This window comes from Lonchura striata, chromosome 5 (assembly GCF_046129695.1).
Source record: "Lonchura striata isolate bLonStr1 chromosome 5, bLonStr1.mat, whole genome shotgun sequence".
Lineage (NCBI taxonomy): Eukaryota > Metazoa > Chordata > Aves > Passeriformes > Estrildidae > Lonchura > Lonchura striata.
In genome coordinates this window covers 10,367,333-10,392,573 of record NC_134607.1, presented here as the reverse complement: position 1 = coordinate 10,392,573, position 25,241 = coordinate 10,367,333, and the positions used below count along the sequence as shown (strand labels likewise).

Here is a 25,241-nt window from a genome sequence, read left to right as displayed (position 1 = left end):
TTTAATTCCTTGTTTCAAGAAAGAATGGTTTATTCACAACTTGGGTTGGTGACTCATGTCCTACACATCAATTCAAAGAATGAAACTGGAATTTGTGAGTTACACTGGAGGTCCCATCTGCCTCAGTTCCTGATCTTTCATCAGTTTTGGCAGCAGACTACTGCTTTTAATGGATGTGTCTCAGGGAATCCTGTGAGACAGGAAATCACACGGAATCCCAGAAAAGTGCTGCTGTGTCCATTCCTGGAACAAGTCGCTGCAAATATAGAAAAAAACTCTCAGCAAAGACCATGTAGTGCCAGACAGGTTGCATTCACTACCAGTGTGGTACAGATTTTCACTGTGTAGACATAATCTTTGCAGGCAAGTACCCTGAAGCAAATTTATCTGCAACACATATATTTGGTGGGCACTGGGGGGTAATACACACATGACCTGTTCAGCACCTCTCGGGTCCAAGTCCCTGGTGCCAGACAATTTACAGGATGGATTTTCCTCCTCTCTGAACACAATGTGGATTCTATAGCTGTGTTCCCATCAAAATACATTGAAGTGCCATTAGGAAGCACATACTTGCTGAAAAGTCTGATTGAAAGACAAGAGTCTCAAACTACTTGAGCATACCTGTGTAAACTACTGAAAAAAACAGGTGCCTTATGGATTGCAGAAAAGACAGATGTCCCTGAATCTGTAGTGCTGACAGTCTGTATAAATAAATGAAAAAAATATTAAAGGTAAAAATTATTTAAAAATTATAAATCTCCTTGGCATAACAAATAATCCATAAACAATTCAGATGGCTTTGTTTCTTAGTCTTTGTATGTTTTGGCTTATACATGTCACAATCTGGCTGCACAACAAAGAAGAAATGAATACAATACAGCCCTTCTGCGCCACTCTAGAAAGGTTGAGAAACATTTAACTGGAAGTAAATATACCCTGTGCAGCTACCCTGTCAACTTACGAACAGCTATGGAGAGTGAGGTATGTAATTCAGAATAAGACTCTGGGATTTTTTGAATATATATTTGCTCTTCCATTTGTTACTAGGGATTTTGGTAGTATTGTTGTTGTTGAAGGATTTTACACCTTTGTTCCTTAAATTGCATATAAATGGCCTTGACTCATTTTAGTCCCAGGCTTTTTTCACACCTTTATCAAGGTAAAAAGGCTTCCCAATGGATGTAAATGTGATTTGCTACCATAAAAATATCCAATTGCTAAGCATAACAATTGGATTTCCACAACAACTTATGGATTTTATCTGTCCTATAAAATCCACAAGCCTTACTGCATCACAGGTATGCCCCAGAGAGCCAAAGCAGAGATAGGATCTGAATATGTTTTTAACATCCACTGAGATCAATCAGTTAAAATACATTGTGTATTATTGAACTATTATTGCAGTCTCTTTAACATAAAGTTAAGCTTGCTTGTAAACTTTAATTGTGTACATGCTACTTTAGTAATTTTCACAGTATAAATTCATCTTCAATAACCCGACTTTAGAATATTTGGTTTAGCAATTATAGGATTAACCTTACAGTATCTATATTTGAAAAGAACTGACTTCCTCTTGAAATCCCTTTGTTCATAACAACCTAAACACAGAAATTCATACACTGAAATTTCATAACAGTGATAGGACTATCCCGATGTTTGACAGATAAAGCTTCAGCCAGGTACCTGCAGCTTTTGGGGGCCACTTACGTCTGTCCCCCATTCCTCCAGCCCCCTGGGACACCTCCAGCTAGCTGTCCCCTCAGGAGACCGGGGTTTGCCACGGTCCCACTGCTCTGGGCTTACCAGGCAGTGGCTGGGTTGGTGCGGTCTGAGCAGCGGTGTGCCACAGTCACCACAAGGATTCGGGATAAAGAGACAAAGAGAGGTCAATTTGTGTGCAGTCCAGAGAGATTGTATTGCCTGAACGTCGCAGGGACAAATGACCCTGGGCAGTTGCCCAGATACAGTTTTTATACAGAAAAATTAAGAGATAAGGTCCAAATAATAGAGGCAGCCTGGGCACATCACGATCACCCCATGGGTCAAGTCCAATGGGAATCACTCAGGGGTGGGGAGAAGGGGGGTTACGGAAAAATGCTAAAGCGAAACTTTCTCAAAACTCAGGGAAATACAGAAATTAATCTTTTCTCAATTTCCCATTCCCAAAGCCCTTCCAAAGCTCTTCCCCCACTGTGCCAGTGGGGTAGCAACAGGTATACTGATGTATTGAGATTTCTCAGTGTAAAATAATAAAAGATACAGGAATCATGACTGCTCCATGTAACAAATCAGGTTGGAAGGGACATCTGGAGGCCAGCTGGTCTAATGCCCTGTTCCTAGCAGAGCCAACCTAATATTCAGTCCAGCTCCAAAGTTAGATCAGGTAGCTCAGGACCCTGACCATTCCAGTATTATCTCCAAGGAGGGGGAAGCCTCTCTAGGGACCTGTTGCAATGTTTGTCCATTCTCATTCTAAAACTCTTTTCTCTATTGACGACAAATCTCAACTGAATGAATGACAAAAAGAGTAACTTGATCTATTTCTGCTGGATTGGCAAGAAAGACTGGGTCCCGTTGCATTATAACAGTACCAGATCCACAGCAAGGGAAGTGTTAGGACCACACAGTAAGAAGCCAAGGGCAGGAAACTGAGGTAGACCATCACCTGATAGATGGGCTTAGCCAAAGCACCTGCCTGCACCATCCCAAGCTCTGTACACCCATGCCACTGACAGATACTGGTTCACTCTTTCCCTACCATTTGCTGGGCAACCTCGTTCCTATTTAGCCATCTCCTCTCCCATGGCTGAAGCCTTTGTTCACATGCTGTTAACAAAAGGGTGACCATGCTCTTTTTTCAGCTTTCAGCATTAGTACAACTGCAGCCTGCTCTCCTGCTGGCATTAGGTGGTAAGAAGGTATTTTAAATGAATAATCAGTTATAATAGCCGTTTTTCTTAAACTGTGGCTGACATCATTTAATTGTCTGTCCTATTACAAAATAACAGATGAATAAACATATAATTTCTGCAACTTAGTAATTAGACAGGCTCTTCTAACAGGGGCTTATTTTTCCTTTTATATTCTGGAACTCAAATTGCATCCACCATTTTCCCACAAATGTCTCCACTGACTAGCTCACAAAAGACTGTGTCCTCGTATGTTCCTGTCTAGGAAGTTCTGAGATTTCATAGCTCCTGAGAAAAACTGTCTTGGAAAATCACATCCTCTACTTAAAATTCCACCTCTTAAAAAACCATCTGCCCCATTTGATTTTGTAATATTCCATTCAGATTTTAAATGTTCATGAAGAGGCACATTCTTCAGCATAACTTTATCTGGAACTCATTATCATTTGATCAATGGCATGAAACAATTTTTAGTGACTGGAGAGTCAACAAGCCAAATTTATATCTGAGGTAAGCACAAGCAGCTTCAAATAAGTCATGAGAAGTCAGACCTTCACAAAGCAAATAAAACGTATTTGCAGCCCTGTGCTTCACCTTCATTGATCTTCTCCCCTTCTTTTAGCAGGCTGAATATAAACCGTAATTTTAAATGGTTTTAATACAATCGTGATTCTTCCCTGGCTACAAGGAGAACAAATGGCAAACTGCTTTAAAGCAGATATGCTCTTGCAAGATTTTCAACCCCTCTGCAGAGCTAAAAGACTTCTACCTATACCTAACACACAGAAGTCAGCTTGTTCCTGACCATGGAAGGGTAGTCAAGGAGGCAATATGGAAATAAACCAGTAGTCCATCACCTCACCTCCCTCTTGCATCTTAAAAAAAAAAAAAAAAAAAAAAAAAAAAAAGAGACCCACTCTGAAATTTTCACATGCTCCTTTTCTCTGTAACCTGATATTTTCACCTGTCTTTCTCAATAAACTCTGCTCTCTGTTGTTGACAATTGAGCTAATCTCAGACTGACAATTTTCTGACCGGTGCATTCAACAAAATAAGACTCTGTTCAGAGTTAACAGTCTTTTCTTCTCCTAAGAATGTTATTACTTTTAGGTCAAAATATTGATGTTCTGGGTGTTATCCACTTAAAAGTTTATATGAATGAGAGCTTATAAATGCAGGTCACTGTCGTGCTCATGCCCTTCTTTCCCACAGCAACAACAAATAGTAATTAACTTTGTTTTCTTTTCCCTTTTAGAACTCAAGTTTATTTTTCATGTCCAGTATGGGTTTGTCTGTCTTTCCCTTTTTCATATTAGGCTTTTTTTTATCGATTAAGTACATTTTAATAACCCCATGGAATCTAAATCTCTTTCACAATCCATTTGAAAAACAATGGAGTTTCACTGGCATATTACTGTAACATCCAAACTGTACTTTAGAATAAATAAACAGCAGTCTATCAAATCCACAATATTTAGGATACCTGTAAGTGTCAGGAGATTATAAAAGGTGGCAGAAACAGCAAAATGGATTATGAGAAATGCTGAAGACACTAAAACTGTCTGAAAATTTTCTTTCCCATGTACATATGTTGAAAAGAAAGTATTTTAAAATAAATAAACTGGTCTTCATTACCACAGGTTATACATTCTCTTTCTACATTGAGACTTTTAAACTATTTTCTTGATTGTGAGCTCATTTTAGCATGCTGTCAAGACAGTAACTTTGTACTTAATGATTTATATTGTGCCAGATGACATTTCACATATCACAACTTTAAAGTATTTTATGAATGCTGTACCTTTTTATAATATCTACTTATTACTAGAAAAACAGGAAGTCTAAAATTTATTTAAGGCTGGTAATTACTATATTCCACATAATTTTAAGTACTCAAGCAGTTAAAAAGAGGCTATGAATTGTCAAAGACCTCATATATTTTTTATCCTGCCCTCATAATAAACACAAATACATTTTTCTTATAATTCATCATTGGCCACAAACAAAACATGAATGCACAAAGCCATTCTCCCGATAGTATAAATTAGCATAGCAACTGAAGTGTGAGTTGAGCAATGATGATTTACACCATCTGTGCTTACAGCCCATTAGCAGTTCATTTTAATAGAAGTGTACCAGCCTACAGACAAGTGACTAACAGTGAGTAAGAGCAAAGAGTGAGGTGGGTGTTTATTGTGATAACTAATTCTTAATTTCTGGAAAGTGTTTGTGATTTTTTTTTTAATATATCAGCTTTTTGGGTTTTTTATTTAGATATTCTGTCTTTGGATATATTAGAAAGTGAGAAATGCTACTAGTTAGGTTTTTCAGTTGCTGTAGATTTGTCTGAACTTGTTGTTTCTTGAGAACAGTATTTCATTATTTTGTTTCCTGATGACAACATGTTATTATGCTCCTTTTCTGTAAATAATATTTATTATGATCTTAAATTTCAAATGCCTCCTTGAAACTTCATCTTGCTGTTTCATAGCGAAGTGGCTTGGCCATCAAAATAGTAGCTTCTTTTTCTAAGATGACTAGAATTTTAGCAAAACCCCCTAAGCTTGATAAAGGCCATCCCTAGAACCAGAAATTGATGTTTCTTCTTCTTTAGTCTTTTCAGGAATTTAAGATAATTTTGTTCATTTCTCTGATCTGTAACCATCTTGCTATACTACCTTGGAAGAAATACTTCATCTCAGTAACGCAATCTTACATCCATAAAACATGGTTTCATGGTGCTCCTCAGTCCCACAAAAGGCTTAGAAAAAGAGATAGGAATAACGTACATTTCTATTGAGTATACAGTGTTTATGAAATAAGAAGTTACAGGGAAGTAAACAGCTATTTCTCACCTTCCTTTTTTCTCTGTACTTTCTTCTGCTCCAGTTGCTGTTATTCTTCTTTTCTCTTTCATTGCTTCAAATCACCCACTGTTTTCTTACAGAGAATAAGTATTGCATCATCTTGTCTTGTATTCCAGCCCAAACCCCATTATCTGCATCGAACCTAGACCGTTCCACTTGCCTACCTGTAGGGAGCGCTGAGCTCCAGGACGGCTTAGATGAATGGAGACGAGAGATCTCTGAAGGCTGCTCTTAGGATATCAGGTTTATTAGGGATGGAGAAAGGTCTTGCTTAGAGCTGCCAGACGCAGCACGTGGCAAGGCTTGAGGGGATGGGGGAGGAGAGACACAAGGGGTAAAGAGGATGCTCTAGGAGAGGGTGGAAGTTCTAAGAGGGGGGAAGATCCAAGAGAGGGGAAGTTCCAAGAGGGCGTCTGGTCCCTCAGAGACCCCTTATTAGGGGGCTTCAAGGTGGGCTGGAACAAGACGTGGGCCAATGGGGTTACAGACACTTGATATTTCAGGGGAGGGTTACAGGTGTGGGGTGAACCATACATTTTGAGGGGTGAGATGGAACAGTCCATTTGACTTTTGGACTTATCTGTAGGTAAGGGTATTGTCCAGCCAGTAGAGAGGATTGTTTTCATCCTGGCTGTACTATTGTGAGTAATTATATTTATCCATCCTTCCCAACACCTACCACCCCCAGGTTGTTGGGTGGGCCATGAATCTTGGAGAAGCTACAGGGAAGTAGAGCTATGAAAACTACCTGCAGTGACAGACTAGTGAGGCTATTCTCATTCAACCATTTTCCAGAGGGATGGTGCTTCCAAGGTCTGATGCACACATTGCTTGCCCTTGAGCATTGCTACTCGCCACCCCACATCTCTGATGCCTGCACTTCCCATGCTGCTCAAATCCCTCCTCTCTGGGCTGAGCTCTGAGATCTCCCACTGATCTACAGCCACAAACTTCTCTCTTCTGCTCTTTCCCCAACCTCAGTCCTTCTATGGCTATTGGTTTCCAAATCCTCATGTTCCCATTGCTATGCTCCCAAAAACCTGCGCTGCTCTGACTGCAGTACCCTGCTCTCCATGCCAACAAAGGAAGTGGTATCTAAAAATGCTACAAATGTTTCAACACAAGTATCTCGGCAACAGTTCTATTTTTAAATACCCTGAAGAACAGTCGGTAGCAGTTGTCTAGTACAGAAGTCTGCTCTGAAAGCAGATTAGGCCCAACCTCCCCTGAAGCTGTCCGTGAAAAAGTTTTCACCTCACTTCCATCTGGTGACTTGGGCTTCCCTTAATCCATTTCAGCCAAAACAAACCAGTGCAGCTGACTTCTACTATTTAAACTGCTTAAACTGCTATGGTTGACTTTGGGAGGGATTGAGCAAGCAGCTAATTTGGAAGCGATTGAGTGAGCAGTTTGCAGGTAGGGAGGGAAGGTGGTAGTCTTTGGCAGAAGACAGCCACGATGGTGGCTGTCTGGGTATGGTAACTTCTTCAACAACTCCATTTCAGCCTATGGAGGGAGCGAGCACCCACAAGGAGATTTTAAAGCATGGTAAATTTCTCTGCTTATAGTTCAATTCTCACTTATTTCGCAAGATGTTTCCCTGGCAAACCACTCCTTTCCACCACACAGAAATCATGATGACGTTACTCAGGCTGTCATTTATCTTTCTCCTGTTTAATCACTGCTAACTGATTAACCAAATGAAGTGCCACAAAATCCATTAGCTGGAAAAGGAACAAGAAGCTGCACTAGCTTTTAGTAATAAAGAAAGAGAAACCTTTGTAAACAAGGTGCATGACCTTCTCTTGAAATTAGCCAGCTATTTCCTCTCCCTGGCCCCCAAGAACAGGAGCAGTGAGGGGTGACACACTTGCAGGCACTCCTGCCAGAAGTGAGGCTTGAACAGGTAGGACAGGGGGGAGTGTCAAAGTTCAAGGGCTGTTGCATAGCTGGTTGGATAGCCACCACAATATCTTTTGCCCTTGTTTTACCCCATATAGACACTTCTTATCTCATAAGCCTCATAAGGAGGCACAAGACAGGAATGTTAACCTTAACTCTTTCAGTACCATTTTCTCAAAAACAAACAGTGAACTTAGGCCAAAAAGTCCATCACCAGAAGTGTAGCAAAATACATTTCAGACTTGACAGACTTTAAAAACTTGGGAATGAGAGGTCAGCAGCCAGGGACACCAGCAAAGCCAGGCACTCTCTCTCCCAGATGGTTCAGGGGGTTGCCAAAGACACTCTCCTGGTTTGCACCTGCAGTTCAGATCATTTCCAGGAGCTTGCTGCACAAGTGGTAGAGAGGAATGAAAGGCTCTCAGAGGGGGAAAAAAAGAGTTAAGTGATGTTAAGACTCTGACATGCAAAGGCGTTTCTGCTCCTACAGAAGTGGCCCTGGCCAGCTGAGGGATGTCAGCTGCCAACACATTCACAGTTTGGCCACTGCAAACAGGAGGCAAAGGATACAGCTCCTACTCTCAGTGAAGAGAGGTCTGATGCTGCTGTCTTTGAGTCTTCCTGACTCCTGCTTTGTCTTCAGGTTAGCAATGAATCTGTCCAGTTTCACTCTGCAATGTTCTCCCAGATCAGATTTTTACCTCAAGCCTGGCTGAAAAGAAAAAGTTATTCTTAGTAATAATTTCAATGTGCAGGAATTAATTGTGATGCCACTGGTTTTGTCACATCTTTTATTACATTAGGAAAATAAAAATCCTGACTCTATACTGAAAAAGCTTTCATTTGCTGTTCTAGTACAAACTTTTCTGCATATATCTTTTTTTAGCTAAAAAGAAAAATATTTTCAAAATATCCCAAGTAATTCTTATTGTTACAGCTTTACAGTCAGGAATTTTTCACAGTCCCACAATTTAAACAAAACCTAAACCTGTTACATATGGTGCTAGTGAGTTGAGATGAGAAAAGGGAAGAGAGAATTGAAATGTCTTTCCTCCTCACCATGCAGCTCTCACCACTGCTCCCCACTTCTCTTTGTGAGGATAACCATGCTGGAACTATTTGTTCCTGCAATTTTCTGGAATGAAAGAGCTGGGGCACTGGCTGTCACCTCCAGTTTCTCTGGCACCCTCTCTGATCCCCTTTGTCAAAATGGGTCACTTCTAGCTCCATTAATCAGCAGTTAATTGTGCAGATTTTTAATGCTGTGGGCACTTTTGGGGTTTGAGAAAGGCATCTTTGGGACCACTGCTTTATTGAGACGGAAGGGCAAAACTGCTTTTCAGCTACTGGAAAAGGATACGTGCAAAACAGTGAACATCCCAATGTTAATTGCTTTACTATAATTTCTTCACTGCTTTTGATATTTTGTCTCTTCTGTGGAGCTTGGGCTTCTCTCTTGCCTGCATGCTCTGCACTCCCTCACACAGGAGTTCAGTACAGATGCCAACAAAGTGTTGTTATGAGATAGCTCACAACTCCTTAGCACGAGGGCATCATCAAGGTGGTTCTTGGTCAATATTGACAGCACAGAGCCCCCTCTCCCCCCATATAATGTATTGAGTTACCTTCTTCCTGAAACACCAAACACCCAAACCATTTTACTGTGAGCGACAGCTATGTGCTTTTCCAACGGCACTTTGGAAGAGACAGCCACCAAGAACATAAGGACCTATGCAGTTAATCCTCTTTCTCATGCTGTCTTCCAAGGGTTTCTGGCACAGGGATTCAAAACTGTCAGAGGTGATGGAGTTTGAATTCTGGTGTGCAAGCTGTCCTGCATGTCCTGCAGCGCCAGCAGGTAACGTGCCATCATAGTAATGATGCTTCTAAGGAAGAAAGAGGACCAGAAGATTCTGTCATGCCTGGAAGAGGGATGCACGACAGGTAGGACCCATGCAGCCCCTGAAGGATGTACTTTACCAGTTAGGCTTGGTAGTAGCCATAACAGATACATGTCAGGCAAAAGTAACATGTACTTGTGTGGATCTGCATAAATTTTCACTGTATGGCTTCAGATTTTTAAATTTATTTAAGGTTATTTAAAGGTCAAAGGCCCCCAGTGTTCCACATGACCCAGAGGGTGCTCTGCCCACCTCAGTGACAGGGGTTGGAACTGGATGACTTTAAGTTCCTTTCCCTTCCCTCAAACACTGTGGTTGTGTCATCCAGTAACACTACCACAGGAGGATGTGACCCTTCACACCCAGGTGGTTCTACACCGCAATGCACAGCGGCACACTGCAAAAGCAAAGGCCAGGGCGGTATTTACGGATGCCCCCTCAGCTGGTTCAGGGAGGAGAGGGCGAGGAGAGGGATGGCCGAGCGGACAAGGCTGCGGGCCCGAGGCGCTGCGAGGCGCCACCGGCCCGGCGGGCTCCGGGCCGAGCGGGGAAGGGGCGGCGGGCCGGGGGGGCCCTGTGGAGAAGCCGGAGCGGGGCGAGGGCCGCGGGGCGGCTCGGTTGAATCGCTCCGCGGCCGCGCTCCTCCCAGGGGCCGCGGCAGCCGGGCAGCAGGCTGCGGAAAGTGAGATAACCCCCATCCGGCCCCCGCCATCGCCTCCCGCCGCCGGGATCCTCTCTCACTGCTCCTCCTCTTTCTCCTTCACCCTCTCCCCCCACCTTCACCCTCCGGCTGAGTTCATTCACTGTGATTGGTTTCAAATGACGCCATCGCTTTATATTTACACCAATGACCTCATCCCAGCAGCTTGAAGTTTACGGACCAGCAAAACTCTTTTCTCTCGCTCGTTCCTCTCCTTGTGCTTGCTCTTCCCGAGTGTTTGTAGTCGCTTCTGTCATTCTGGGATCCTAAGGCTTAAAAACAAAACCAAACCAATAACCCCAAACACAAAGACCAAACGCGCGCACAAAAAACCCCAACCCCCCAAACTTTTTCCGTCCTCCCGAGCTTTTCTCTCTGTGTGTCCCCCTTATTACTGTCCCTTTTGAATTTTTTCAAGCCATCTTGGGGAAAGAGAGGGAAAAGAGAGTTCCAAAGCCCCAAATATTTCCTTTTTCTTCTCCTCTCCCCTCCCACTTTCACGCTTCCCACCCTTTAAAAAAAACAAAAAAACCCAATATATTTTTTCTTTTCTAATTTTTAAATTTGCTGGGGCTTGGTTGTTGTTTTTGGGAGGGCCTTTTTTTCTTTGGGTTCCCCCCCCCCCCCCCCCCCCCCCCCCCCCATTGAAGAAGTAGGAAAAAGAGGCACTTTCCCAGGGACTGGAAGAAGACAAAGTTGTTTCGGGCAGCAGCGGCGAGGCTGGTGGGCAATTGATTTTATCCTTGCCGAGGGGACAGGCAGCCAGACTGGCAGGGGTGACACAGTAAGTGCCGGAGCAGCGCAGGGGGACCCCGATCCAGGGCCGCACCGGGGAAGCCAAGCCGGGAGGGAGGCGAGGGGCGCGGGGGGGCCCGGCCGGGCCGGGCCGGGCTGGGCGGGGAGGAGGGGGAGGGAGGTGAGGGAGAGGCGGGCGGCGGGAGCCCTCCCTCCCTCCTCCCCATGCCCTTCCCCGCCGCCCCCTCACCTCCGGAGGAGAGCGCCCGCAGTGGACAGGTCGCTGCCCCGGCCCGGGCGGGCTCCGGCCGCCTCCGCAGGCGGTAAGAACGGGGGCCGGAGGGAGGGGGAACGGCACAGACACCGCACGGCACCGGCGGCCGCCCCGCGCTGCCCTCCCTACCTGCTGCCGGCACCCTGCTGCCCGCGGCGGCTCCTGCCCCCCGTCCCTTCCCTGTCCTCCTCCCGACATCCACCTGCCTCTCCCCGTGCGGGGAGGAAGCCGGGCGCCGCCGGAGCGCGGGGCGGGAGGAGGCGCCGCCGGGAGAAGCGATGGGAAGGAGCCCGCGGGGGGCTCGGCGCTGCCCGTGAGCCGCGGCGTGCGCGGCCACCCTGCTAGACTTAGCCTGGAGCGCTGGCTCCGAGCGCGCTGCGCAAAACGCTTAAGGATGCTTTAAAGCCCCGGAGGGCTCCCGAAGAAATGCTGAAGTTCTGCCTTCGCCTTGGAAAGCGTTTAAATTGAGGCGACTGACAAAATGGAGGGCTGCCGCGGCGTCCAGGAGGGAGGCAAATTGTTAACCTGGCATCGCGCTCGCCTGAGCTCCCAGCCCGGGGCTGGCGCCGGGAAGAGGCCTGACTGATCCCCGCTCCCGGCTTATGTGCCCCGACTCCGGCCCGGGATGCGGGGCTGAGCGCGCATCACCAGGTGTATAGGATGTGCCTATTGCCGAGCCTGACCAATAGCAGGATTTTTCAGCGGCTAAAAAACATTTGGTTGTATGCCAGATGAGAAGCTGGGATTTTTAATTTTTTTTTAAAAAAATATTTTAATTTTTATTTTTTAAGAAAAGGAAACCCAGGAGAATTTACCATCATTTCAGCTGGTTGAAATATAAAATAAATTTCTTTGGTTCTCCTTCAAATGAAGGGTGTAGTGATAGCGAGCTATATTGTCTGACCAATGACTAATTTTTCTGTTCAAACATTCAGTGTATACCTAGCAGAATAAATAGATCTGTTGTAGTTTTGAAACATAAAAGCAGATTGAACTGCTTCTCTTTGCAGGGACGTTTGTTGGGGTTCTTAAAAGAGAAAATCCCAACCAAAACCCAAGAATGATTTTGTAATCCTTGCTCTGAGATTTATGCTATTCCTGGAAGTGTGTGGTTTGTTAGATACAGAGTTTACAAAGTCACAACTGACCAAACAGGAGTTGGTTTAGACTCTTGTGTTTTGAGAGGAGGTGGAAAAATAGTAAGTCTTAATTTCTTTTTATAGTGTTCATCCCACTGCTCATTGGAGATTGAAACACAGTTGTTTATGTTGTCTGGGAGTTTCTGTTTGAATGTGGACCGAAGTATGCAGTAGGGAGGTGTACATGTATTTTTAGCTTTCATGTTTAATGACAAAAGATACAAAAAGTAAGGATATTCACAAGTAAATCTTGCATTTACTGAATATGGTCGTTAATATTTTGAGGATGGAATCTATAAGAAATATCTGAGTTGTAGTATGTTCCACTTGTTGTGCTTGTTTCATACAATAGTGCTTTAGTAAATCTTAACAGACAATTTAAAAGTCCCTTTTAGAATGAACAAATACCTAAAAACAGCAGAGAATGTGTCAATTCCTGTGCTACAGATGGTAGCTTCAAAATGCTTTGGTTTAATACATATGGGAAGGTCCAGAAAAACAAACCAAGCATTTAAAAATGTAACATGTTGTATGAAGATACCTGTTAGCTACACAAGCAGATGTAATGGAACAAAATCACACCAGAAAAGCTTCTGTAGAAGACAGCGGGCTCAGTTATCTTGGTTTCTGTAAAAATGCATGCTCCTCTTCTAGCAAGGACAGCTGGCTGGGCAGGGGTGTTTGTTTTTAGCTTGGCTTGACCATGGGGACGGTATCGGCAGAAGCTGTGCAGGAATGTGTTAAATGGATTTCTCTGGGAGCTGTCTCCCAAGCCAACCCCGGCGGGATGCCAGCCCTCAGCCCGTGGGAGGAGTAGTGGTTGTATCTGCCTTGTGCCTGTGTACCTTCCTTGGCAGATCGACTCTGCCAAGGAGCTCTGTGCTGCTGCTCATAGGGGCAGTGAAATCATATGGAGTCACTGGCAACTGGGTGTGAGATGGGCCAGTCGCTCCTCTGCCTATCAGATAAGAGATTCACATAAGCCTTCCAAAGCTCTCAGGGGCTACATTCAGGCTCTCTTTGTAAGGCCGCCCTTCATAAGAAATGTCATATAGACAAGTTAAGTGTTGATTTCTGTTACCTGTATTTATCTCCCAAGTGAGTTCTGTTCCAACACGTTGGGCAGTAAGAGGTGTGTGCAGGGTGAGGGCTTTGCTCCATCACCAGGGTTTTTAAAGTTCAATGCCATAATCCTCACACTGATTCAGCAATATTCGGTTCTCAAAATGCAATTTTGCTAAGAAATACAGTAAGTACAGCTGAAGTATTTTTTCCCCTAAAGAAAAAGGAGGCAGAAGGATGATAGCTTTCACTTTGTAGTATAACAGCTGAATTTTCTAGGACTTTTATTTCTTTTTCCTTTCTGTAGAAGCAGTCAGGAAAGCATCATTGATATTCTTCAAGTGCTGACAGTCTTTAATAGCCAGATGGCATAGAGTAGATACTGTCAAAGGATGAGGTATGGAAGGATTGACACATCCCTTCCTGTTTCTTTTCCATGTTTTTTCCAGCCTTTGAAAGAAACATGGTCTGTGACTCCACTGAATCTGCCCCTATGGATTTGTTGTTATGATAGTGACTAAATGCTTCTTGCAATCTTGTAGTATTTTGTGCATGGTTGTGTAATGCTGAATCCTTCATTATTTAAGAATTTTCAAGAAGCTGGTTTTCTTGGTAATAGGGAAGAAAGCGTGTCCCTAATGTGTCAAATGGTACATTCACTTTCCCTACAATTCCTTAGAGATGGTTTTCAGAATGAGTGTTGCAACATGGAAGATTTCTCTAGAATATTTTAAACTCTGATAAGTACAAATGAGTATTGCTAGTGTTTCTGTGGTTTATTTGTATCCTCCTCATAAACAAAGGGTAGTGTATTATCCTTTAGGGCTGCCAGTTGCATACATGGCCTCTACTTTCTGCACAAATCAAAAGCCACAGGCGATGGCTGGCCTAATGGTATATGACAGGATGTTGTTCTAGACTAAAGCTATTAATTGACTGAAGACTGGGGATCATTTGCAAGAAGGTGAAGTGAACACTAAGTTCAGGCTGCTTTGTAGTTGTTACTTGGGGGACCCTATCCCCAGGAATTTATCACTATTGTAATAGTATCTTCACCCCAATACTAAAGCCAATGGAGATCAAACTGCCTCTGGAGTAAGGGAAGAGGCTGGCATGTCCTGTGCTCCTGCAGTATTCCTGTTGTCTGAGGACAGGCATGGCAACAGGGCAGCTTGTATCAACACTTCTCTGCTCCACCGTGTCTGATCTTCACATTAGTGTTGTCTTGTCAGCTCCAAATAGCGAGTCACTATTATAGTTACTCTGTAAGTTCCTGTAACTCCTGAAGGAAGCAAAAAATAGATATTAATGGTCAAGTTTGGCATCTTAGCTTCTAGATTTGCCTAGTTTTATCCTGAGCAGTTTTTGGTTTGCCCATGGGTAGGACCTGCTGGCAGGTACTATGGTCTCCAGTGGAGTCAGTGTTGGGCACCAGTAAATTACTTGCTCAGGGCTCAGAGCAGACCTGCATGTAGGATGTGTGTATGGAGGGCAAGAGCAAGATGGGCATGAGTTCAAGGCCCTGTGTTTCCTTCTGCTGCACTATGTGGTCTGCTGCTGAGCTAAGAGTGTCCTACTCAGAGCTGGCTCTGGGAAGGCTGGCAGCCTTCCATGTTGTGTCCCTATGAAATGCTCCAACAGCTGAAAAAAAAACCACCAAAATTAATAATTGGGCAAGGTAGGAAAGAGGGGAAAGAGTGTTGTTTCAGTGATGGGAGGTTTCCAGTGGGGCTGCCAGGATTCAGTGGGAACATTCACAAGCTCCCTTGGTGCTGCTTTTCTGTGCTTTCACCATCCCAAGCTGGAAGGTATCAAAGGAACTCCTGAAACAAGGTTCTTCTTTGAGGGGAATTTAGTTATCTCTTCTCTTTCCTGGTTACAATATGATACTTATATTGCCAGTGATTTACATAGCTTCTCTCTAAATGTATTTTTGGAACTAATTTTTCCCTGTGCTGTATGAGTTTTCATGCTGTTCCTCATAAACTAGGATCAGTTCCTTGCTTGGACCTCCTCACATACATTTGCATTCTTCTTTGCTTTCAAGCTGAAGATATAAACTTCTGTCATTTGTTTAGTAAATAAAGATACAAAAGTTTGTATAAAAGAGATGTGCAGAAGCTTTCATTAGTTGAGAATAAATATATTTTTTTTTTCTCCATAAGATCTTTCTGCACACTAGTCAGAGTGATGATCTGCTAAAATAATATGAAGTTCCATTACATTCGTTTGGCAGAAAATTGACACATTTTCTAATATTGAGACTGAATAGCATTACCCATTTTCATTCTGCTTCACTTGATTTTTGCTTTACTAAAATGGTCTATTAATTGAGCCTGTTGACTTAAGGATAGATCAGTGGTCGTACAGATACTTTCTTTTTACATATCCCTGCCTACTTGTCTAATGTTTTTACATTACTGAAGGCAATGTGGGAGGCAAAAAGATGGGTCTGAGTGTGTAATGTAGCAACATTGGAACGAGAACTTTACAGAAAGCATAAACTGAGGAGGACAGGAGGGACTAATTTTATGAAATTCCTTTTATGCACACGTTCTTGAGTTTGAATAACTAGTATGTACTCAGCCTGCTGGATTAGAAGGCTTTGGCTCTGCATGTGTAGCATAGATGTTGCTCTCAAAATAGGAAAGGAACTCTCCCTCCTCCCACGCTATTCTGGATCAAATTGATTCAGTGCTGCATTTTGCTCCTACTGAACCCCTAGTAAAGCATGTTTAGGCTTTATAGTTCTGTTTAGGCTGAATAGTTCATAGTGTTAGAGATATAAATGCCACACTTTTAATAGCCCGTATCTTGTTTTTGCTTCTTGGTTGCTAGCTGTAAGAATCATTCATCCCAGACTTTGTAGACTCAAATCCCATGCCAGAACTTGGGTTTTTACCTGCAAGATGGTCCTTGCAGGGGCATGCCTTTCTCCACAGTGCATGTTTCACTAAGTTTGTGCAGTCCCTCATGCAGGACAGGCACCCATCCTCTAAACACATGCAAAGAGTCTGAGCTATGCTTCACAGGGCTTCTCTCAGCCATCCTGCCACTGAAACAAGCCTTAATGTCAGAGGTGGATTGAAATAGCCTGAAGAACAGGCATAGGGTTACTTTCCTCTCATTCAATTAATGCTACCTGGAATAGGTATACCACCTATCACCTATCGAGTTCCCACAGGTGTTTTGTTACAAGTGCTGAGGTGTTGGGGTTTCATACCTCCCTACTTGAAAATTCATGCTTGGGACACAGTGTTTCCTCTTGCTTTCCAGCTTTGCTCTCCCTGACTTTTATGAGAGTCTGTTTGAACTCTGGAAACCTGGGAGGGAAAGAGAGGTGGAGAGGGAAGAAACTTTGTGTTACTTGTCATTCTTCTAATGCCACCTTACTCAGAAGTGCCTTTCCAAATGAACAGAATTTAGGTAGAAGCCTTTTACTAAGAACAGCTGGGGAGCAAACCGAATAAGCTTCAGGTTGATTTCCACAAAGATTCATAAATGTTTGCCAGTTTTTAAGCAAGAAGAAACTATTGCAGCTTGCAGCAGTAATCTTAGTGCATTGGGTTGACATGTTGTTGCATTCTAATAAGTTTCAAAATATGCAATAGACTGAATCCAGATCAGCAGAAGGCAAATGGTGTCACCACTTTAGGAGGGCTCCCTCCACCTGTCAGAAGACCTTGTGGTTTTGTGCTCCAAACTGAGGATAGGCTGCGAAAGACTCTCTTTCCATAGTGTACTTGGAGTTCTGCATTGATGTTAAGTCTCTTCTCCTAGCAAGAGGACCCTGAACCTTCTTTCCTTTTCTCCCAGGGTATTCCCATATTATTTCAGTGTCGTAAAAGCTCTCCAGCTTTTACACAGTGGGTGTTGGGAGGCCTTACTGAAGAAGGGTCATCTCCAGCAACTGGTCTGTATGTTCATAGTCCTATGTCTCAGGATAGCAGGGGCAGCTGAAGGTAGATGAGCACCATCCTTATAAGAGCTAGTAAACTTCATGTTCTCCTGAATAGTAGGAGACTTATAATGAAGTCTAATAAAGCTAAGAGAGCTGCTTATAATTGTACTATCTGCTGTTACCTTGTTTGTTTCTCAAAATCTCTTTTTTTTTTTTTTTTTTTTTTTTGTATGGTTTGGTTTGGTTTGGTTTGGTTTTTCTTGCATTTGGTTTTTCAGCTGAATAGATCTGATTATCCTGGTCCTTCTTTTCTTGTCCAGCTGCTGAAAATCCCTGACTTCTCATGGCTGATACAGTGTGGGCACGCTGTCAGCTTCTCAGTTCTCTGTTCTGCTTGTTAGATAATTCATAATGTTAGAGATAGAATGCCACACTTTTAATAACTGTAGATACAGATCCATGTGTGGTTTCCATCCAGGTGAAAAAGCCTGTTTCCTCACTTTGCTGTCTGCTGGGATTTCCAGGTAGACCTATTTGAAGATGCCTGAAAAATTTGCCTATCCAGCCCAAATATGATTGTATGAGTAGTCCATTTGTTGCCTGTTTCCTGTCTAAATATTACTGAAAGAAATTAATTTCCTTCAAGAAAAATAGGGATGAAAAAAAACAGGAGTACAAATTCAAATCTCCAAGATACTGATCCAGATAGCAAAAGAAAGTGGTGAAAGACTGATTAACTATTACTGTCATTGCACATTTTCCCAACATGTTTCCATGAAGAGACACCCATCTTTCCACCCCCTCAAATTTACAGGATTTGAATCTTTTTCTGCAACTGAGGCTTGCATGACTTGCCAGTTCTTCTGTAGGTATGATCTGTTGTGAAATGAGGAAATGTGTGTTGCGTTTTGTCCCTGCTGCCTCATGTGTGGCTAAACTGTAGAAAGCTGTGGAGGAAGCACAGGCATGCTGTTCCTCTGACAGCCTTCTGCAAATACAAGCTATTAATGACCTTACCTTTCATGGGCAAAGCCAGTCTCGGCAATTGCTTTGTGCGCTTCATTGCATGGTGTAACAAGCAAGCACATTAGCTATTTTTATTCAAACCCCCAGACATAAGCCAGTACAGCAAAGTGTCTATGAAATGTCTGCATAGCTAAGTGAAAATACAGCTGCTATTTAACACCAAATTTTTGTCTTTTACTTACATGATATTGAGGGTTCAACCAATGCTAATCTAATCTTTCTAATTCAGTCATGGTGAGGATTTTGAAGATTTAACATTAAAATAGGCAGAATGTTCTTTTCAGTTACTGACTTTGTCTACTGATTAAGTTAGCAATAGGGAGGTAATGCAGTATGAGAGGTGGGTGGGTGGGAAGAGGGGACTGCTTCACAGTAAAGGTGCAGGTCTTGGCCTTTCAGAAGGCTTTGGGACTTTATCTTTGAATATGCTGCTTAGTGGCTGGCACAGAAAAAAGCTGGATACAGCGACACCCTTAGCATATGCTGGCTTAGAGAGAGGAGTTGTTTTGGGAATTTTTAAAAGTTGCCAAGCTGTTTGATGGTAGTTTTCCCACTTTTTTCCATTTTATTTTCCTCCCCACTTTTCCTCTGAAGAGGCTTTCTACTTTGACAGAAAAATGGCTTTCATGGCATGATGAATAATTTAAAAAAATGTAAGACTGTGTTGATGATTTAAGTATTTCAGCATTTCAAATCCAAGAACAAGAACTTATGTCATCAATTAACTTGGGAGCAATGTTGGGCATATAAATTTTTGTGTGTGTACATGTTCAGCATATATATATATATATATATACTTCAGTATTGACATGTGATCTCCAGTTCAATTTTGGTTTAAAAAGGAAAAGAAAGAAAACAAACTTTTCAGTACAAGATAGATGTTAGAGAGCCTGAAGAAAAAAGAGACATCATCTAATATGCTTTTTCCCTGACCTAGAACCTGGTTCTGGAGTAGATATCCAGTAGCAGCATTTTTATATATCTTATCTTAATTGAATTATTAAGTGCACTTACAAAAATCTTCTTGTTATGTCCACCAAAGTTAGGCATTTCTATTGAGTGCTTAGTATTTGGCTCAGCTTGTGGTACTGCTTTTCTGTACAGTCACACCTTGTGCTTACTTAGCTATTTATTACTTATTTACCTATTTTTGTAATTTATGTCACAAAATGAGTATATACAAATCTTACTTCCTCCTTGAAATGTCTCTCCCTTTCAAATGTCAATTGTTATACATGAAAGCACAGCTGGAGTAGTTCCAGAAAATAGAATTACTCCTTCTTTAAGGTGAAGTGAGATGGGTGTTATGTAGATCACCTGCATTGGGACGTAATGTCAATAAAGAAATTGAATCACCAATATGTAACCATGTCCTTCAGCTTCTCCAACAGCAGTAAAATGGGCTTCCTTGAATTCCAAATTCTGCACATTTTGTTCTGATTTATGTTTAAATGTTTAACTTGAAACATAGTTCTGTTTTCTGATGTCTGTGGACAGAGCTGTGATCCTGCTTTTACTCAAAATGCAGTTAAATTACACTACAATGGAAAAATACTCAGGCTTATCATTTTGTCAAGAAGAAGTTTCAAACAGTTTTTCCAGTTTCAAAAGCTGTATGTTATAAAGGTCAACTTCTGTCATAGTGAAAATACTGGAAAGGGAGGATGTGTGTAAGGAACAGAACTGGAGAGAGAGAAAGGATAGGGCACAATAGAAAGAAGAGGTATTGATCAGATGTTGAGAAAATATACCTATGTGCATTAAATAAAAGAAGAAGGAAAGAAGAAGGTAGAGTCAACAGAAACTAAAAGTATTTCTAAGAAGAAGTAAGAAAAGTTCTGCACTAGTTGCACATGAAAATGATGTTTCATTTAAATCACAGAAATTGTAGCTCTAATGTCTGTTCTATCTGACAACAGAATAGGATTATTCCACTTTGCTTGGTAACGCTAGGCTTGCAGGAGTAGATAACTGAAGTCTTATTTCCTGTGTTTATGAGGAGAAGTCTTTGACAGGCTGTCTAATTAAAGTCTTAATGACAAGTTGTAGGAAGTACAGGGAAAGGCGTAATTTCTAATAGGTTCATAGTAGTAAATACTACTTGTGCATCTAGAAAATATCTTCTGGAAATTGTTAAACAGTTTGTTTGATTTATAATTCATGTAACTGAAGATACACCTTAAAACATAGAAATGTTGGGTGAGATTATGTGGTGGCTTTTGAGAAAATAACATTGTGTGGGTTTGGGTATTTGGTCTTTATCACTAGAGATTTGTAAATAGTTAAGAATGAGTTGATTTCAAAACTTTTCATTATAGACATATCTTCATGTTGAAAACTTTACAGTTCAGAGGCTTAAGCTTCTATTGCATGCTCCTAAGTCCATGTAAAGACATGTCTTTCAGTGCAACTGAGGGGATGAGAAGAAGTGTGGAAAATGATCTGTCTGAATACTTCTATTGTGAGTTGCTATTTTTCTTCATGCTGTTAGTAATTTATTGTTGGCTCTTTTAAGATCTGGTATGTATGGAGTTATTCTAGACAGAAGAGAAACTTATATTCAAGAAAAAAGTTGGCTAATTTTGTGTTTGCTTCTAGAATATGTTGAATACAAGAGGCTGATATCCTCTAAATACATTGCAGGTACAAATGTGCCATCTCCCCCAGGCCCTTCCTGTTTGTCTTCTAATATTTTGGGGTTATGTTAATTGTGTCATTGGTGGGAGTGCTTTGTAAGTACAAGTAGTCAGTGCCCCAAGGAGCCTTACCCTAAATACACAAAGCAGAAGAACAGCAGCTAAAGACTATTGACAAACTGTCTTTTTCCAGCTGTGCACGTAGAAAAGGTTACCATGGCTGGATGCTTGACCCAGTCCCTCTGCCTGTAGCTGCATGGTTTGTATGATTGTTCATACTTCACTTGAGGCCAAGTCAGGGAATAAATTCACAAGTAGCCTATTTTCTTTGTGTTTGGTTTGAAGCAGATCATACTGTTTGCTCTGTAGACTCTAGGTTGTTGTTTGCTCCATGCCAGACCTCAAATTATCTGCCTTCTCAAAATCTTAGAAGTAAAATACTTTCTAGACTGTCTTTTCCTTTCTTCTGTGCTCTGCCCAATTGGCTATTACCCTTGTTGTCCAAAAGAAGTGGGCTCAGTCACAGTAAAAGTGGAATTGGAGAACATTAACATGGATCTACAGAAAGTAGTGGAGCTTTCTCTCTCATGAGGATGACACAGAGTGTATTTCTGGGGCAAGTAACACCAAAGCCTTGCAGGTACTGAAATCCTTTCTTGATTTCCCAGCCACTGTCTTTTCAAACTCACTCTTCTAATGGCTGTCAGGATCCCACAGTGAGCCAGAGCTGGGAACCAGAAATGCCTGAAGAATTTTTGCTTGTTGTTTACTGCTGCATTTGTTTATTCTACTTGGTTGTATAGTCGGTTTGTGACTGATGTAGCTCTTTAAGTCAGCTTGCTAGATTAACTTGTGAGCTGGCATGAGGGAGGGTGCTCACTGGTAGCCCTGACTTCACTTGTTTTAAGCTGCCATGGAATGTACCCCCTCAAGCTTGTCTTCTGCAGAGGCAGCAAGAAGTATATTCATGACATAGATTTACCCACTGGAAGCCAAGACTGGAGCCATTGATTCAGGCTATTAAGCTGATTACTCTTTGTTTACCACTGTGCATTCAAGTTGACTTGTCTTGACTTCCCAGGGGTCCAAGAGCTTTGTGCTCCATTGGAAACTCCTCTCTGCCACCTGACAAGTTTAGAGCTTTGATTTTGTCAGGATGTTTTTGCTCTAAAACATGGCCAGGATATAGACATATATGTATATGTGTTTTCATATATACACCCACATACAAACCATGTACATGAATGTGCACATGTATGTGTATATATATATATATATATATATATATGTATATATATATATACACACCCATATGCTCTCTCTAGAATTTGTATCTTATAAAGCTTTCACTCAATGTGACTTTCTTTTTGGTTTTTTGATGGCTTATATTATAAGAAAAGCAATTAATTAGCTAGGAGAACAAAATAGCCTTGCAGAAGATAAGGCTTCTTAGACTCTTTCTAGGGATAATGAATTGAGAAAATCTGGTTACATGGTTTTCTTGTAGTAGGTAGTTTTAGTGGTGATAGCTATCTGAAGGAGGCAGGTAAATTTTGTACATTTTTTAGATTATGGTGTATCTGTCTGATCAGAAATCACAAGCATATTCATTACTTATCTTTCAAAGGAAAGTGAAATAAAAATATCTTCCTACTTGAAAACATTTCTTTTTTATTGTATCATATTTGGTAAAATGAAAAATCTCTTTTCTGATATGAGAATGGATAACTAGTAAGGTCTATTCATTTTTTACCCTGGTTTTCTTCTTCCTTCTCATATTAACTTATATGGTGCCAGTGTGTTCAGAGTTGTCAGTTTTCTCACTTCTAAATAGCTTGTGTCATCTCTGTCCACTGCTCTGGGGGAAGGTTTGATTAAACCTACAGCTCCATTTAGCACTCCCACTCCTTTTCAAGTGGTAGTGTCTGATTTGTTTTTAATACAAGTGCTGTATTTTTATATAGTTTCGATCTCAATTATTTGGGGGTTTTGAGTATTCCTTATATTTATTCTAAGTAACAGCATGGTGATACCAGGACCATGTTCTTGGAGTCCTGCTTGGAGTAAAAGGATTCTGCAGCTTCAGCTGGAGCTCTGCTAAACTCCTGGTGCTGCATGGCACTGCTGTAATGGGATGGTGTACACACTGGAAGAGATGGTGTTGCAGATGATCTTGTCTTATGCAGATGGGAATCCAGAACATCCTACTGGTGAACCTGCCATCCCTACAGCATGATGGGACTAATAATGTTCCTGGTGACATTTTGCCAGCTGAAGGCTTTTGTCATTCAGGGAAGAGATTTTTTTTTTTTTCCCCTTGCCAGACCATTAAGACTGCATTTTGCTAACATGTGCCGAATTTGCATGTGGGTTTGGCAAACCAGTCAACTGAAGCAGCCTGTCCGTCATGTCAGCACAGCTCTGCTCTTCAGCCAGGTGCAAATCTAAAGTGGTTAGTTCCCAATGGCTTAATCCAGTGTTGCTACTATCAACAGACACATAAATTTGGGGTTTTTTCCCCCTCTACCACTCAACTGAGGGTTTTTTCCCATCTCCTTGGGTAGGGAATGGGTGCATGTGATTGTAAATATTACATTTATCTTAAAATTTAGATTTTTTTTTTTAACTTTTTGCTATAGACTTGAAATGAGCTTTCTAGAAAGTCTACATAAAGTCCCTTCAAGTAATGGAGTTGACATGCTCAAAGACACATGAGGAAATTGAATGGTGGCTTTGGTTCTGGGAGAGAAGGGTGGTTCTGTGTCCGCTCTCATTTCTTGCCATATCCTTCTTTATGCCTGTCATAAGGTCTGCCAGAAGCTCTGTGTGGCTACTCTTAACTAACTTGTTCTGGTACTGAAGTTCAGCAATCTTTCTGTCCTTTTCTTCTTTTCTGTCATGTACAGCACTTTCTACAAACACTTTGTACCTATGCTGGAATAGCTTGCTTTGTGACCATTAGTGACCATTACATATTTCTGTTTTCTCCTCAACCCTTAAATACTTAATCCCTCATAAATGTAGGGAAGATGGTGCCTTAGTCTTAGTTAATCAACTTTTTTCCCCTCTTCTTCTGCTGTATCAGTCCTGACTTAATCCATCTGGAACTTACCTTTTGCCAGCACCCTGTGTGGAAGAGGCCCTTGCAAAGAAACCTCTTTTTGTTTTCTTAGTTATTATCTAGTTCCTGATACCAAATTTAATTTCACTCTTCGATTTTTGTGCATAAGCTCTTAGGATTTTTCTTATATCTGGTATTTTTTGTTCTTCTAAATTTTTTTTTCTTTTTTTTTTCTATCTGCTGTCACTTATACTACTTTCTGTTTCTTTACTGAGGCTTTGATTCACATTTTTCTGGGATATGCTCATTTGGCCTGTGTAACCTCAAGAAAATGTTACCATTTCAACATAATGACTCTTTTTTTTTCATGGCTTCCTGTTCTCTTTCCTTGTGAAGTTGTATGTATACCTTCCACAACTTCCAGACTCAGCAGGGAGCTAAACACACAGCTTTTCATTTTCTCTCCCTTCTCAAATTGAGGATCTTTTGGACCGACCAGTGGTGTCTAAACCACAGTTTCTGAAGCACAGCAGCATGGCAGGGGTTTTGGTGGGAGCTCTTCCAGGAATGTGCTGAACTGGTTGTGTTTATGGGCACTGTCATTCAGCAGATGCAAACAGTGACCTACCTTTCCAACATATGGATCCTTTTAGTGAAGAGCAGGGGAAAAGCTTATTTCCTATTGCCAAGTGAAGAACAAGCACAGAACAAAAAAATGTCCCTTGGCATGACCTGCAGTGGTTCAATGGCTAAATTGAAAAGTAGATTCTCCATCAAATTAATTTCCTCTTGTGCTTGGCACAGTGTTCCCCTTACTTCCTTCTCTAAACAAAATTGGTTGGACCCTTCCCCCTTTTCCATAGTAACTGTGTGATTCCTTGTTTAGTTTGTGGGAATTGCAAGAGCTCTGATATTTTCCTGAATTAAAGATGCCAGATATTTAGTGATTTCTTCCTCCTTCCTGTTGTTCCTCCCCTCCTCCCCTGATGGTCTCTTGGGAGTTGGTTTGTTCTTATTTTCCCCTAGGAAAAGACATTACCTCATCACTTTTCATGGCAATTTATGATTCCTTGTGTACAGAAGGCTTCAGTTGACTTCAGTGCCATTTCACGAATGGAACTAAGG

The 25,241-nt window shown here is 41.8% G+C and overlaps 1 protein-coding gene and 1 long non-coding RNA gene across 5 annotated transcripts in view; one reads left to right on the top strand and one right to left on the bottom strand.

Moving 5' to 3' along the window:
* On the bottom strand, positions 1–11,937 carry LOC110472951 (uncharacterized). 2 transcript variants are annotated; one of them, XR_004149507.2, is made up of 4 exons: positions 11,421–11,643; positions 10,464–10,554; positions 625–704; positions 1–256 (listed from the first exon to the last, which is right to left on the bottom strand). It is a non-coding gene; the product is annotated as an uncharacterized LOC110472951 (long non-coding RNA). The 2 variants fall into 2 exon arrangements; XR_002465791.3 differs by lacking the exons at positions 1–256; positions 625–704; positions 11,421–11,643 and adding exons at positions 8,459–9,567; positions 11,817–11,937.
* The window catches only part of DUSP16 (dual specificity phosphatase 16), a 63,361-nt gene continuing 49,380 nt past the window's right edge, over positions 11,261–25,241 (top strand). Inside the window, exon 1 of one of the 3 annotated variants that reach the window (XM_021535108.3) lies at positions 11,261–11,340. The gene's annotated coding sequence lies outside the window, so the exon portion shown is untranslated. The remainder of the gene's footprint in view (positions 11,341–25,241) is intronic. The other 2 variants (XM_021535107.3, XM_021535106.3) reach the window with 2 other exon arrangements.